At 36.2% G+C, this 15,977-nt stretch overlaps 1 long non-coding RNA gene across 2 annotated transcripts in view; it reads right to left on the bottom strand.

Annotated features, from left to right (window-relative positions):
• The window catches only part of LOC141548669 (uncharacterized), a 679,315-nt gene that overhangs the window by 628,349 nt on the left and 34,989 nt on the right, over positions 1 to 15,977 (bottom strand). For both annotated transcript variants that reach the window (XR_012484023.1, XR_012484024.1), the window contains exons 3-4: positions 8,002 to 8,114; positions 4,588 to 4,760 (exon numbers count right to left, since the gene is read on the bottom strand). This is a non-coding gene — a long non-coding RNA (uncharacterized LOC141548669). The remainder of the gene's footprint in view (positions 1 to 4,587; positions 4,761 to 8,001; positions 8,115 to 15,977) is intronic.

Below are 15,977 nucleotides of genomic sequence, written 5' to 3'. Positions count from 1 at the left end.
GTCTGAGACCACATTTGAACTCAGGTCCTCCTGAATTCAGGGCTGGTGCTCTATCCACTGCACCATCTAGGTGCCCCATTATCATTATTTTGTAGGTTCTCTCGCAGATGGACTAATCCAAACCCTTTTTATGTCATAAGAGAAAAAAGAATATATTTTGTTCTCTCTCCACTTAGAATCATAGATTAAGAGTTGAAAAGAACCTTAAAAGCCATGAAATCCAACTCCTTCTTTCTGTAAATGAAGAAACTGGGGTTTGGAGAATTTAAGAGATTAGCCTAGGGTCACACAACCAGAAAGTGTACAAAGCAAGATTGCAACACTGGTTTTCCTGAATCTGCCAAAGAGTCTCTTCACAGTGGCACCTAAGTTCACCCATAACTTTCTACAATGACACTTATTTATCCTGGGCTACTACTCCAAAATCATTGAAGACATAAATGATCCTTGAAGGGAATGAGTTGGGCAACCTCTAGTACAACCACTCAGGAACGTCTAACCAATTGTCCTTAATTGGGATATTAATGTTGTTGTCGTTTGTTTTTGAAGAGGACCAAAATGCTATCAGTATGTTAAAGTTAAATGGCAATATGTTCTTCTGTGGCGTTTTGCCACAGATTGGACACAAAGAGCCCCTAGGAACAATTGGGATAGCTTCTCTAATTTTGCATATTTTGCTCTTCCTTTGGCCTACTTCAATTCTGCTTTGCTCATAGAGCACAATACTTTCTCTGATGAGGGCACACCATGCTGGCGGTCCTGCGTCAGGATCTCCCATATCATAAATCGATTTTAAAGTTCTTAAGAGAGACCTTGAGAATGTCCTTGTATTGCTTTTTCTAATCACCTTGTGAGCACTTGCCCTGTGTGAGTACTCCATAAAATAATTTTTGGCAAGAATACATTTGGCAATCAAACAATGTGGGCAGCATAATGTAGTTGTGCTCTCTGCAGCAGAGTTGAAATGTTTGGCAATTGAATTCAAGAAAGGACCTCAGTGTCTGTTATGATATTTGTGTAGCACCTTAGAGTTCTCAAAGTACATTCTAGATCTCACTGGAGTCTTACAAAGGCCTTGTGAGCCAAACGCTAGAGATGCCTTTATTCCCATTTCACAGATGAGGAAACTTAAATTAATGGAGGTTAAGAGAATTGTCCAGAGCCACACAGATAAGAGTGTTAGAGATAACTTTAGAACCTAGTTCTTTTTCATTTCAAGTCTAGAACTCCTTTTATTACATCACACTATTGAGTCAACTGGGGAAAGGATTTGCCCCACTGGAGGCCCCAAGCCCCATTGACAGCCAAGTAGATAGCACTGAAGGGGAACAGGGAAGAAGTGCGATTCAAAAAGATCTTAGTGCAGCAGTCAGTAGAACAGCTCCTATGATAACAAGATAACAACGCTCTAAAGACTAACAATTCAATGCAATATCTCATCTACAAAGAACCAATCATGATAATGAAGCATACTGCCCACTGCCTGACACAGAGGTCATCAACTCGGGAGATAGATAGATGTGTGTGTGTGTATATACATATATATATATGTATTTCTATCTAAATGAATACAGTTAATTTAGGAACTGATTTCTCTTAACTATTTGCTTCAAGGGGATTGCTTCTGCTTTTTCTCTGAGGGACAAAAGAGGAGAAATGAAGAACAAAATAATATTTTAAATGAAAAAAAAAAATCCAGGGCTTCCCAAGTACAATCTAGACCTGATAAGGCTATCTCTCGGGGGTCTTATTGTGGTCTTTTTGTGACATGCAGTCTTCCCATGAACCATGTTCATCATTTCAGCCATGCTGGAGGAGCCCAAGATAGGGAAGGTTAGGGACTTGAATTTTCAGGGATGTTACTGACATCTGCCTTCATCAAGGGACCCAGGAGAGGAAAAGAGGAAAGTGAAGCCTTAGACTGACTTCCAGTGAAAGATTTCTCCACCAGCTGAGTAGTTTTCAATTTATAAGGCATCTTACTGAACTGCTAGACCAGTTGAGGCAAATCTTTAGCTGGTTTCTGTGCTAACATCTTGGAATTTTCCTGCCCTGCAGTCAGAGGAACAAAAACAGTGCTGTCAACTTCACAACTAAACTAGACAGGGTGAGATAATCCTTGCTTCCCTTATCCATGATTTATTTTAAATATTCAAATGACCATCTCTCAGGACAGATCCTTCCTTGAGAACTGAAAAAGAAATAGCTTCCCCACAGAACTGAAAATGTTTCATATTTAAAGGAGACAGTGATGAAGGAGTGGTTTCTTAGGCCAAGATGATGCCCAATGGATTCCTCAAAGGTTACTTCAAGTTTAATATCCATAAAGACATGGATTTTCCTTTCTGCAAAACAGTGGCTGAGTATGCAGACTTTTCCTACACATTCATATTAATACATTCATTCCAGGTCAGCTACCTGAGGACTATGATGATCTGAATCCCTCATTACTGGCAAACATCTAATTTGTTTCCAGGCCAAATGAGAACCAGCAGCTAGAAACCACTAGGTAATTGTTCTCTCTCAAGTTATATGAGTTGTTCTGTCTTGTTACTGCATTTGCAACAGCACACACCATGTTAAAACACAGACACATAGATTACTTATTTGGTTATCTTTCAATAAAATAACCCCATGTTTGCTATGCAAACTTCAGGTCAATTTCCAATCAGACAACTGTATTAATTTTATAACTGTTTTACTTTGGTGTATTAGAATATGTGCTTGATCCTAAAATTTGGGGAAAGGCAATGACTTTCCAACAAATAATTCATAAATGACACTAATGAGCACAGGCAGATGAAGTGGAAAGGCTTTAAATGTGTCCCATTATTTAGCAGGATAATTAAGAGCACAGCTCTAGCATGGCGCTTTATTACAGAAATAGATAAGATCCCTTCTTATTGCAAGCAGGTGTTGTAATGAAGCAAAGCAAGATCATTTTTATGAGGTTCTTCTGGTCCAAAGAAGATTGCAAATTTATCTCTTTATGCCTAAAGCAACATAAAACTAAGTGCACAAACTTTGCAAATAAGAAAGGACTCCAACTTTCCCTGAAATAATACTGTTTGCTGCACCTCCCAAATGCATTACATAGAAAGTTTCTCCAGGGAAAGTAGGGTTGAATGGCTGCATATATCTCCTCCTTGGTTCTCCTAAGAAGCTTTCAAATTAGAAGGAATAATTCATGGAAGAAATCAAAATCACATTACATCAGTTGTACAGTCATTTCTTTGGACAAATCCCCCTTTTGTCTTCTGATTACAATTATCCCCTCTGCATCTTCAGAATTTCATTCTTGAATATGTCTCACTCCTCCTTCACTGACTTCCCCAAGAAAATTTTAGCTATAGAGATGTTATCTTATCTTCTGGGAGATTTTTTAAATGTGTGATCCTCAAATTTCAGGTATACTTTAGACTGTGGCTGACTTTTCTCTCCTTCTCTAGCACAAATTCAAAGTTGCTGCCATTTCTACCTCAGAAACCAACTCCTTTTTGTTACTCTTCAGATCCAGCAGAGAAGTCTCTTTCATTGTTCCCTCGAATTTTTGAAGGATGCAATTATCAGTAAGGCAAGCCAAGGAATGAATGATTAGCTGCTACTTTGGGGAAAGTCCTCAATCACTGCTGTATCAGGCCTCCATGGCCAATTTTATTGTATTTCCCAAGATTTTCATCTGTTTTCTCTCTCTAGTCACATAATCTTGTACCCCACTGACAATATCCCTGGAATTTCAATTGCCACAGATCCTTACTGAAATGTATATCATCAAGTTTCTCCTCTCCTTTGGCTCCTTGATTTTCTCTTGTGAGTACATCTTAATATACATGCTATAGGTGCCTGCATATTATCCTCATTGCATTAGGGTTTCTGGAGCATAATTACCAGTACTTATACTGCATTTATGCGTAGCCATTTAAGTAAATATTTTGTATTGCTGACTCCTTTTTTGGATTTCATATCCTATGAATTTCTGGGCATCTCTACTATTATTCTTCTTCCCCTCTTCTATGGTACTTTTGCCAACACAAGTAATTTTCTTTCTGGTACCTTACTGCTAGGTTTTGATCATGTGCTTTTGATTTGATTTCCAGGATGTCTGGCAAATAGATTCATAGCCATCTTTGTTAGGTGCAATCTGACCCTGGCCAGGAGCTTCTGATTCCTACATTTTAAGACATGATCAGAAATCCAAATGTCATTCTCAGGTTTCTCTTTTCAACTAGATTCTGAACTTATTTTTTTGAACTTATCTTTCTCTAATGCTCGCCTTACATCTATACAAATGATGAAAATACCAATTGTGTTTCTAATGTTGTCAGTTTCTTTTCAAAACTTCAAAATCTTTGTCCATGTTGTCTAGATTATTTTGGCCTGTTCTGTGTGTATGTATAATCAGAAATCCATATAGTTAACTAATTTGACAAGTCTTAGAAAGCTATCCACCATATTCTGAAAGAATGGCCCTGGAAGACAGTAGACCTCTATTGCTATCAAATTTACAAAGAGTAGCTTCAGTGTCCCTTATCAGGTAGGGACATTCCTTGTCTATAGTCATACCATGCTAAATGCAAACAAACTCACCTGACTGCAACAGGAGGTAAAGGGGATCAGGCCTAGTTGGTACTCATTTCTTCTTCTTCAGACCCTTAATGGATGACTTCTCACTTAACAGAATGCCTGGATTCCCAATATCACTGGTTGGAGAAAGCACAGATATTTCTTCCTCCAAAAGTCTAGCTCAAGCAGCAACAAACCTAAGAGAGAGACAGAAAGCAGCAAGTGTTAGGCAAGTCAAAGAACAGGTACCACCCTCACTTCCACCTCTCCACAGAAATCAATGAAGCTAGCCCAGAGTTGAAGAGCCATTGGAATAGCAGTGCTCCCAAGACAAGTGTCTTGTGAATAAAGCTTTCCACTCTACCCAACTTCCTCTCTCACATGCAGAGCCATCTTGTCATCACAGAATATTATCCAGCCCAGACATCTTTTTTTAAAGGAAGTATCTCAGTCTTAAAATGGAAGTCATACCAAAGTGGCAGCCATTACTGTCTTCACTGCTACTGTTATCAAGAACTTTTTTTTTTGGTATAGAACTTGTTTGCTGATTAATGGTAAGTAATTTCTAATTACAAACCAACAGAATGGGTTACCATTCATCAGCACTCAATTTCTAACTTAAGAATGAAACTTTGAGCAGTATTTATACCTGCTTAATTGAGAGCTGAAGCAATCCACAGTTTTAACTACTTTCTTTTTAATCCACATTTGTTAAAAAAAAAAAAAAAAGAATAGTCTTCAAGAGAGCTTGCAAAGCTTATAATAAACCCATAAACTCTTTGTAAGCCTGTCTGATTTTATTCGACTTTCCTCAAACATTTCCATTTTCCAAAAAGGTAAACTTTTTCACTATTGTGATGTTATTTGCACTTTTCTTTGGACTTGTCTTCAAAGATGCACCTTGGGTAATTGAGAGGGAGGAGTGAGAATGAACATAAGCCTTCAGGAGTCTGGCTTCATTGGGATGCAGATACATCCTATTAGGAGAAGGAGGAGGGAGTAAGAGCAGTATGAACACCACATCTGTATGCTCCCCACAGTGCCAAAGCTTAGCATTAAATTCAAATGACCCAGGTGATAAACTTTAGAAGAGGAGCAGTAGATTCAATATTATTTTTCATCCTGATAAGGCATCACAAAGCCCTTTTCAAATGGTGGCACTTTCATAAAAAAGAATAAAATCCAAATACATTTTTGGAAAGTATTTTCAGTTCTGATTCAGTCTTTGATACAATACATATTTTAACAGAAATTTTGTCTAGACACTCCATTTTCTCCTTGACTCATCAAAACGTCCCTTTAAGGCAACTGTTTAACATCATACAACTCACATTTAATTAATTTTTAAAAATAAAGCTGTCTTCATAATTTTTTTTAACTATAACATCATTTTCTATCAAGAGATTTCAGATCTGGAATATCTGGGTTTGTATGAAATTTAAATTATAGCTCTAAAGTCAGTTACTCAGTCTATGTTAGTCTTGCAAATTCATTATCTCTACTTCTCCCAGAGAAGGGAGATCACCAAAAAATTTAAAAAGTTTCCCCTCCTTCAACAGGCTGACATTTCTTTTTTGGAAATATATATATATATATATATATATATATATATATATATATATATATAGTCTTTTTATGTATTTCTTTCCTTGGGATTCTTTCCTTGGGATCTACCCTATTAGATTGTCAGCTCTATGAGAACATGAACTATCTTTTGCCTTTCTTTGCAGCTCCACTACTTAGCACAGTGTAAGTGCTTAATAACTATTTATTGACTATCTAATTTAACCTCTAAAAATTCTGTTTCTTCATCTGCAAAATGGGCATAAGATTATTACTTAGTTTACAGGATTTTTGTGAAGACCAAGTGAAATAATGAATACAAAGGCTTTTGCAAATCTGAAAGCACTACATAAATGTGATCTATAAATACCATCTTTCATTAACTTATTCATTCACTCAAAAAACACTTAATAAGCATCCCTCACAGGCTAGACAACAGATTCCAGGCAATGCTAATCTCTCTGGATACAAAGCCCTAAAGCAAAACAAAACAAACCAAAAAATCAAAACAAAACAAAACAAAAAACAGTCTACTTTCCAGTTAATATGATGATAATTTAGTGGACAGTCTTCATGGAATGCTCTGTTCAGAAAAAAAAAAATCCTTACTGCTTGCCCAAATTTTCAGTGACTTGAGTCAATCAGTCTCTACAATTAAGAAGAAAACGTCTTTTGTTGAAAATTCAAAGTATCACTCTTGATGATGACAAAAAAAACTGGAAATGAAATAACTGTCCATGTATTAGGGCATGACTGATTGAATAAAATGTGAGATCAGAATGCAGTAGAATATTATTGAACTATAAAGAACAGAGGAATTCAGAAAAAATGGCATGGGAGAATTTACATGTAGTAATACAAAAGAACAATATACAGAATGATTACAGGATATAATAATGCTAAAAAAAAATAGCCAATTTTTTGACGTGAAAGAGAAAATCCCTATTCTAATAATGGCCCTAACCAAACCTTTCCTCTCAGAGCTGTAGGCAACAGATATGGAAGAATGTATAGAATATCAGAAATAGTTTGTCTCTAAGCAAGCTTGCTTAAATGTTTTGTGGTTGTGCATAGTTGTTACAAGGAAAGATTCAATGGAATAGAAGGGAGAAAGAAGGGGAAATGATTGTGTTATAAAAATTAAGACAACAATCAAACTATATTTAAAAATCTGTGTTACTGTACTATAGAAAAAAATTACACATCATGGATGGTGGCACCTATTTGAGGTCATTCTGGATAATTGGAAATTTGGTCACAGAAAAAAAAAAAAAAAAAAAAAAAAGTAGTCCAAGACAGCTGGCCAGGGGAGGAAGTGAACTGAATCTGCGGGGAGGCAGCAAAGGGTGGGGCAGATAAGTGTGATAAGATAAGTCTCTTCTTCCAGGGCTTCCTTAAGAGGTATTTGCTATGCTTATGTCTGGCAACTTTGAATATGTGAGGATCAGATTTAAGTCATCATCACTTTCATTTTTGAACACGTCTTCCTTGATAAGTGGTACTGTATAATATTAAAATGGCAATTTGCTTTATATCAGCAAATGCAAAAGAATTTTAAAAATCTTTTTTTTCTGTATAGGAAATCAAAGTTGTAATAGAGGCAAAAACCTCCATCACAGAGATGTAGAATCAGTTATTTGAGTCCATATTAACAAATGACTCTGATTGACTGCTCAATTAGTCCTTAAAAAGAGATTAAAGGAAATCTCTAAGAAAAAGTTTCTCCTCCATATTCCCATTATAAATCTTTCCTTGCAACAAAGAAAAATAGCCAAATAAAACCAAAGGACAGTGTCTGCCTTTGGCAGTGTATGCAACAGTCTCTATCCACAGGTCACCACCTCCCAACCAAGATTGATCATAACAATTACAAACCACACAGCTTTGTAATTTGGGGCTGCTTTTTGTTTACATTCCTGTAGTCATGTTCTCTTTTCCCCATCTTCTTCCCTTAGTCTGCATGTAATTTGGATAGAATGGGTAGGATCCTGAAATGGAATCAGAAAGATTAGCATTAATCCCCACCTTAGATCTCTCCTAGCAGTGTGATCCTAGAAGACTGAGTTCATTACATGCCAGTGTGAACGGGCCACTCTAGACTAGGATCTCCATCTTTCCCACATCCTGTTATGCATATCATAGATGCACTGATCAATTTATATCATCATATTAGCCAATCTTTGTGAAGGGAAAGGACATTAAAAGCATTAGTTCAAATAGATGTGAGCAAAAATGCATTCTGAAGATGAGTTGGTTGATTGTTATCCTCTGTTCTTGAACCAAAATGACACTGCTATGTTGGAGTCAAAGAACAGTATGTCTGACTGATTGTAGTTGATCAGATTAAAATGATGTCAGAAGACTGCCACAAGTTTGCCCAAATAGTACATACTCAGACTGTTACAAACTCATCTGAATAGTGGGCACTTCTTAGCTGTGCCTAGACTCCAAGTCTTCCTGCCTGGAGATACAGAATCCTGGAGGCATTGATTCCCAGAGTGACTGTCTTGACCCAAGACTACCTTACAAAATACTCTGCTGACCCTACCACCAGAATTCCATGTGTCCACATCCATTTACCTCTTTTGGCTTTGAGGTGATTTGATGCTATCTTTGAAACTTTTCCGTGTTACTCTTCTAGTCAGAACATAACTGTCATATCTAGTCATGAACGTCAATGAAAAATAATCATCTTTTTTTTTTTTACTGACCTTTAATGTAAACTTAAGTATTCCTGAGCACAATGCTAGATAAACAGTCTTCAGAAATGAAGGCCAAACTCCCCCTGGCCCTAGAAGCTCACACTTTAAAGCCGTATAAAGGTGTACATTTCCCGTGTTATACCTCTTCAAAGCCTGAAACTATTGCAACCAAAGAGGAGTTCTGCTATTTATTTGCAGTTAGTGTTTTTGCTTTACACTTTATTGCACATTAACATTCTTTTCCCTGCATCTATTAAACCTGTTGTGAGTCATCAAGAAAATACCCATTTTTGTCAGTTGGGAAAAATGTAATCGGAAATTATACATTTATTAGATGGCTTCATAGCCTATGTGGTCATTCATTCTTAATAGTGCTTCATATAGTACCAACTAGCAATAATGACTTTATACCAATAAAGTTTCTAATGGCAGTTTGCATTAGGACAGTATCCAAATTATGGCAGTGCGATGTCTTTGCTGAAACACATTAGTGGGCTTAATCTTCAAAAAAGTTTACATTATGCAACAGTGAATGCTATGATTTTTCTCCTTTCTTAGACATATTCAAAGCAATGCAAACACATCTATGGGGAAGTCACCACATTAGGGTTTTCATTTAACCACATTGCAAATTATGGAACATAATTTGTTATACAAATTACATATAATTTGGCTAATTACTAAACTAGTTAACCCTCATTTGCTTATTGACAATTTACAAACTTTCCTTTTTATGTCTGTAAAGTAATATCTCAATAAATCAGTTCAAAGGTACAAATGCTCTTGACTAGCTCTTCTCAAAGAGTGGTCTGGGGAATCCCAGGGGGAACAGACCTTTTAAGAGGTTGGTAAGTTCAAAATTATGTTCATAATAATACTCAGAAGCCTTAATTTCTGACATAATAAAAATGAATACATATACCCACATGATCAAAAGTTCTTTGAAGGTTCTTCAATAATTTTTAAATGCATAAAGGTGTCCAGAGAATAAAAATTTTAAGAACTACTACTGTAGACCACAACTAGAAGTAAAAATTTCCATCTGAATTTTCTCAAGGTAAACAAATGTCAACACTTACAAACAAGGTAAACAAACAGGTAAACACTGTTCTTGCCAAATCTTCTACAAAGTTCTCTGCTTCTCTTCTGTTACTCAAACAAATCTTCAGTTGATTTCCCCAAGTTTATTAGAGACCTCTTGTTTGATTAGCCTCACTATAGCTGAAAAATCACATGGCCAAGATTATATATACAGAATCACAGATCTAAGGCAAGAGATGTCCTCAGGGGCCATGTAGTCCATTGGCTTCATTTTACAGATGAAGGAAGAGAAGCTGAGAGGAGCTAAGGAACGTATCCAATATCATACAGGTAACACTTGACAGGGTGGAATTTAAACCTGGGTCCTCTGCTTCTTGAGCCAGTGCTCTTTCTGCAGTTTCCTTGACATCACTATTCTTGACCACAATAGAAAATATTCCTGAAAATAAGTGTTTTCCCCTTCTGGGATTAAGAGTGAATGCAAAATTAATATGTTAGCCATATACAGGAAAAGCCTACAAAACCAAACTCTTCTTCAAATTATCCTTATTTCGTCTTCTTAAAAAATATTGAGAATGAAGAACAGAAGAAACTAGGACCAAGAGCTGGGACACTCAGCCATCATGATAATAGCAGAGAGTCTTGCCATGGATATAGTATAAAGACACATATAGCCTACATGCCCTAGGAAATTTGCTACGTACAGATATGATAAGTTGCTAGCTTTTGTAGCACAACTTTAGACTAAAACACAAACACATGTATGTATATATGTGTATACACACACACATATACATACACAAGATGTCCCAGAATTCTTAATCCAATTTTAAGGCAAAAACTGCACTAAGACTTTGGAAACACTCTGTAAAATGTGTGTGTGTATATATATATATATATATATATATATATATATATATATATATATATATATATATATATATATATATATATATTTACATACACATATCTTCTAAAAATGGTCAGAACTCTTATAGTCTTTCAAATATGTGTCAAATTTCACTAGTTCAATTAATAGGAAAAGCCAGTTCCAAACGATGAAAAACTCAATTAGAGAATACTTCTTCTTATTGTAATCTAGTGGTCTGATTTTCAGTTCAAATCAATTCAACAAACAGTAAATAGGCACTCACTTGCAGGTACTATAGTAGGTAAGAGTAATGCAAACATAAAAATGAGACAATTCTTGCCCTCAAGGAGCTTATCACACATACACACACACACACACACACACACACACACACACACACACACACACATCCTCTGAACTATCAAACATATAGCAAAAATAAAACTAGGCAATAAAGTACTACTAAAAATCCCGAGGGGATTTAACTTAATGAATTGAAAAGATTTGTTTTGTAAGGAGAATATCATGGAGCTTTCTATAATGCATGATGATATTTGAAATAGTTTACTCTCTTATGTATTCTAAATTTCTCTCCTATAATTTGTTTTTCCTGGCTCTTCCCTAGCTTTCCAGCTTCATTTCGCATGTTATCCCGTGATGAATACTATGATTCAGTCATTCTGGTCTATTTACCATTCCTTGATCTCTCTGCGTTTTTCCAGTCTCTGGGCATTTACACAGGCAATACCCCTATACCTGGAATTGTTATCTTTTCTCTGCTACATAAATTTGACACTTCCCTCAAGGTCCATATTAGGTGCAACTCCTTCAGGGAAACCTTCCCTAAGCCTCTCGACTGGAAGTATTACTTCTATCTCACTTATTCTTTTTGACCTTGACTAGGCACTTACTTATATATTAACTGGTTTTAGTTAACTGCATGCTGTTGCAATTGACAGCCATGAATAAGAGAAATTGAGGCAAAGAGTTCCAAGAATGATCAGTTTATTAGCAATGGCTAGTAAGCTGCCAATGAAATGGGTCCACAACTACCTCAGTTGGCACAAAGACCTCAGTGTGAGTTTGGAGAACATTTTTGTAAGTATAAATTAAGAACTTTAGAAAAGGGAACATGATGAATGAGGAACACTAACCACATGTTGAGGAACGTAATACTGATGAACAGGGGCATTTATGTTTTCTGACTGGCTGGTTTATTACAAGAGTTTCCATTATCATCATGGAAATCTGTCTTGTATAAGTATCTCTGACAAGACTAGAGAACTATTACAGTGATAGAGAATTTTTACAAATTAGTAATGTTCAAGGTGTGGGCATTACTAGCCCTATGTGACTATAATTAATAGTGGAGTAATTATGATTCATCATCTATAACAAGGCTTTTAATAAGAATGAGGAACTCAGCCTATAAACTGAACTCTGTGGGAACTCAGCTTTGCAGGAGGTCAGCTTTGTAAAAACAGGGAAGTTGGCTAATGGGGAAATTACTGGACTCAATACTGTCAGCCTACACAGTGTCACAATGCACTACTTAACTTGCTGTGATTTATGAGAGCAAAACTACAATGTAATTTATTAAAAGGATGTGATTAAAAGTAAATAATTGATATTTCACAGTTACCCCCTTTGATTCTGCAAGTTCCTTAATAATCTATGCCTCCTGGGACTTCTGAGGGTGGAGCCAAAATGGCAGAGAGGACACATGTTTCTTTCTGACCTCCTACAACCCTCAGACTAATTAACAAATCCAGCCTCTGAATTAGCTCTGGACCAGAAGAACACATAAATATTGGGAATACAACAAATTGCCGGCAGAAGATAATTTCGAAGATTGACAGAAAAACTCTGTTTTTCAATTGGAAATGGGAGGGAGGCAGCCAAGGGTAAGCAGGCTGAGCACAGACACCACCACAGACAATGAAGAATCCAAGGGCAGTGTGGATTCTGCAGGGTAGTAAGACTCTGCAGAGTGGTACAGACTCTGCGGAGTGGTGTAGACTCTACATGGCAAAGAATCTATGGGGAGGAATTGAAAGGAATCTACAGCAGCAGTGTTGGCCATTCTGTCCTGGTTGCAAGCCAGTAAATCAGCAGAGAAGTTAGAAAATATCCAACACAAACATAAAGGGTAAAGAGTGAACCCCAAAAGGCCAGAATCTCATGGGACCTGGCCACGCCCACTCAGCACCAGGAGTGACTCAGCACTGACCCAGTGCAGCCATGGCCACTTATAGAGAAAGCCACTGTTTGTAGAGGAAGCTTGGAAAACCTTCCCTGCCCTAAAAGCAGACCTTAATTTTTTTTAATGAGTTAAAAAAAGCAGAGAATTCTGACAATAGAAAGTTTTTATGGTGAAATAGAAGAACAGATTCCAAACCCTGTGGAGACTAAAAGCAAATAATCTCCAGATGAAGCTCCAAAATGTGATATAACTTGTCCCCATCACACAAGGCTCTCCTAGAAAAAATTTAAAAGGATCTTAAAAGAGAGCTAGAAGAAAAATGGAGAAAGGAAATGAAAACTTTGCACGAGGGTTTGGAAAAGGCATATAACTCATTAAAAGATAGATTTGATAGAATGGGAAAAGAAAACAACTCCCAGAAAAACAGAATCTGTGAAACAGAAAAAGAAAATAACTCCTTAAAAACATAATTTGTGAAATGGAAAAAGAAAATAACTCCTTAAAAAACAGAATTTGTGAAATGGAAAAAAAATTCCATAAAACAAAACAATTCATTTAAAAATTCAATTGGACAAATACAAAAAGAAGTAAAAAGGTAAATAAAAAAAATTCACTAAAATTCAGAATTGAGGAAATGGAAATGAACGACTCAATGAGACAACAAGAATCAGTCAAGCAAGTCCAAAAAAAATTAAAAATAGAAAATATGTAAAATACCTAATTGGGAAAACAACTGACATGGAAAGTAGATCTAGGAGAGACAATCTAAGGATTATTGGACTCCCTGACAACCATGATGAAAAAAAGAGCCTAGACATTATTTTTCAGGAAATCATCAGAGAATTGCCCAGATGTCATAGAATCAGAAGATAAAATAACCATGGAAAGAATTCACCAAACACCTCCTGAAAGAGACCTCAAGATTAAAACTCCAAGGAATATCATAGCTAAATTTCAGAACTATTGGACCAAGAAAAAATATTACAAGCAGCCAAAAAGAAACAATTCAAATACCAAGGAGCCACAATAAGGATTACTCAGGACTTAGCATTTTCCACTTTAAAGGATAGAAGGGCCTGCAATCTGATATTCCTAAATGTGAAGGACCTTGGAATGCAGCCAAGAATAAATTTATTGTGCTAAATTTAGCATTTTCTTTCAGGGAAGAAGATGGACATTCAATTAAACTGGTGAATTCCATTTATTTTTGATGGAAAAACTAGAGCTAAACAAAAAATTTGACCTCCAAATATAAAACAAAAAGGTAAAAAAAAACACTCTTGAGAATTGTATTTTGGTTATGGGTATACATAGAGAGTACACGTATAATCTGATTTTATTGTTATAACAAAAAAAAAGAAACTAGCAATGGAAAGCAGATTGTACCAGAAAAAAGGGGAAAATGGAGGTAAAATGAGGGAAATTAAATACACAAATTTCATACCAGACGGGAGAGAGAGATGCAAAGGCTTCTCTTGCATAAATGAAAAAGTGGTCTGGGCTTACTATTCCCTACAGCATCACCAGGATTTTTTTTTTTTTGGTATATTCAAAGTTCTTTCTGTTCTTATACATAAGAGTTACAGAGTTATAATTCTAATGTGGGTCATGAGAGCCATTGAAAACCCTGGTCCATATCAACTTGAGTATAGGATACAGGAACTAGAAAGAAGTTCTAAGGATGGAGGCCTGGTTTGCTATCTGTAGTACTCTGCAAGTTTGTTAATAATCCATGGCTCTCTTATGGAAGTTTATATAAAAGTAGAGAATGATGACAGGAGCAAGTACAAAGTATGGGACCCTCTAGCTCAAAGATGGACTCAGCAAAGCTTAACACTGGAGATTTTCCTGTGCTCAAGGAATAAATTCAGTGCCAAAGTTGGTACTACATTAATGGGAGATGGCGTATGCCAAAGGAGCAATGTGCACGATTTACTCTTAATTACCCCAACCTTGGTTTCATCTAGGATAGAGAACCTCAGTAAGTCCATGAAGATATTAGTATCATCATCATGAACTCTTACTATCCCTATGTCTCCCCTATAGTAGATGTATGGAAGAAGATCAGAAAGGTCAAGGTATATAGACTATTGAATTGTGAATAAGAAGACAAAGGTAAACAAATTCACCATGTCATGAATGGAAGATGCTCTGGGCTGTCTACTTGGAAGCCAGTGGTATTCAATGCTGGACGTCCACAATGGGCAAATTTTAGACTCTTGTGGCAGAACAAGATAGGGAAATGATACATTTCCACAGTGTGATTGTCCAAATATGCATGTGTTCAAGGGATATCTGGAGGCCCCTGACAATTTTCAGTACTCCTGAAAAAGCAATAAATCAATACAATAACTACTTAGATGTATTAGTATAGTTAGATATTCTCATATTATGCAGTAAGGCATTGTGTCAGAGGATAAGGAGAGGCCATTGAAAATATTATATTGATTTTAACTTATTAGACACAAACTGTCAATCATCAACTTTCCAGTTCCATAGAGCTTCTATGAATTGCTATATAGTATGTCAGCAGAGCATAAGTGCTCATCCTAAGAAAGTAGCAGTGCTTCTTATCTGGCTATAGCTAAAGGATTATGAAGAGTCAATGATAATGTTTTCCATGGTCTCCTCTTTATTACTTCTATGACTGTTTATGCATCCGTTCCAGCTAACCTTTTCTTATGAAACAAGAAATAAAAATAGTAAACATGCTCAGGATAGATATCCAAAAAAAAAAAAAAAAAAAAAAAGAATCAATGATAAGATATTAGTGAGGGTTGCCACCATTGCAAGCCTTTCGACAATCTCAGTTTGTTGGTAAACCTCCTCTGGAATTCCTGTGAAATGGTATTCTAATTTAGATAATAAGTACAACAGAATTAGTTCAAGCCCTTATCTCAGAAACACTGGGGATCTCTAAGATCACCTATACTTAGTCATAGCACCTTATTTGCAGATGAAAAAAGGAATAATATGTCAGGTCTAAAATAATTAGCCAAATTTGAGAAAGAATGGAAGAATGGAAAAAAAAACA

Source organism: Sminthopsis crassicaudata, chromosome X (genome assembly GCF_048593235.1).
Source record: "Sminthopsis crassicaudata isolate SCR6 chromosome X, ASM4859323v1, whole genome shotgun sequence".
Taxonomy (NCBI): domain Eukaryota; kingdom Metazoa; phylum Chordata; class Mammalia; order Dasyuromorphia; family Dasyuridae; genus Sminthopsis; species Sminthopsis crassicaudata.
The sequence above is the reverse complement of the archived record's forward strand: the minus strand, read 5'-3'. Positions and strand labels throughout refer to the sequence as shown.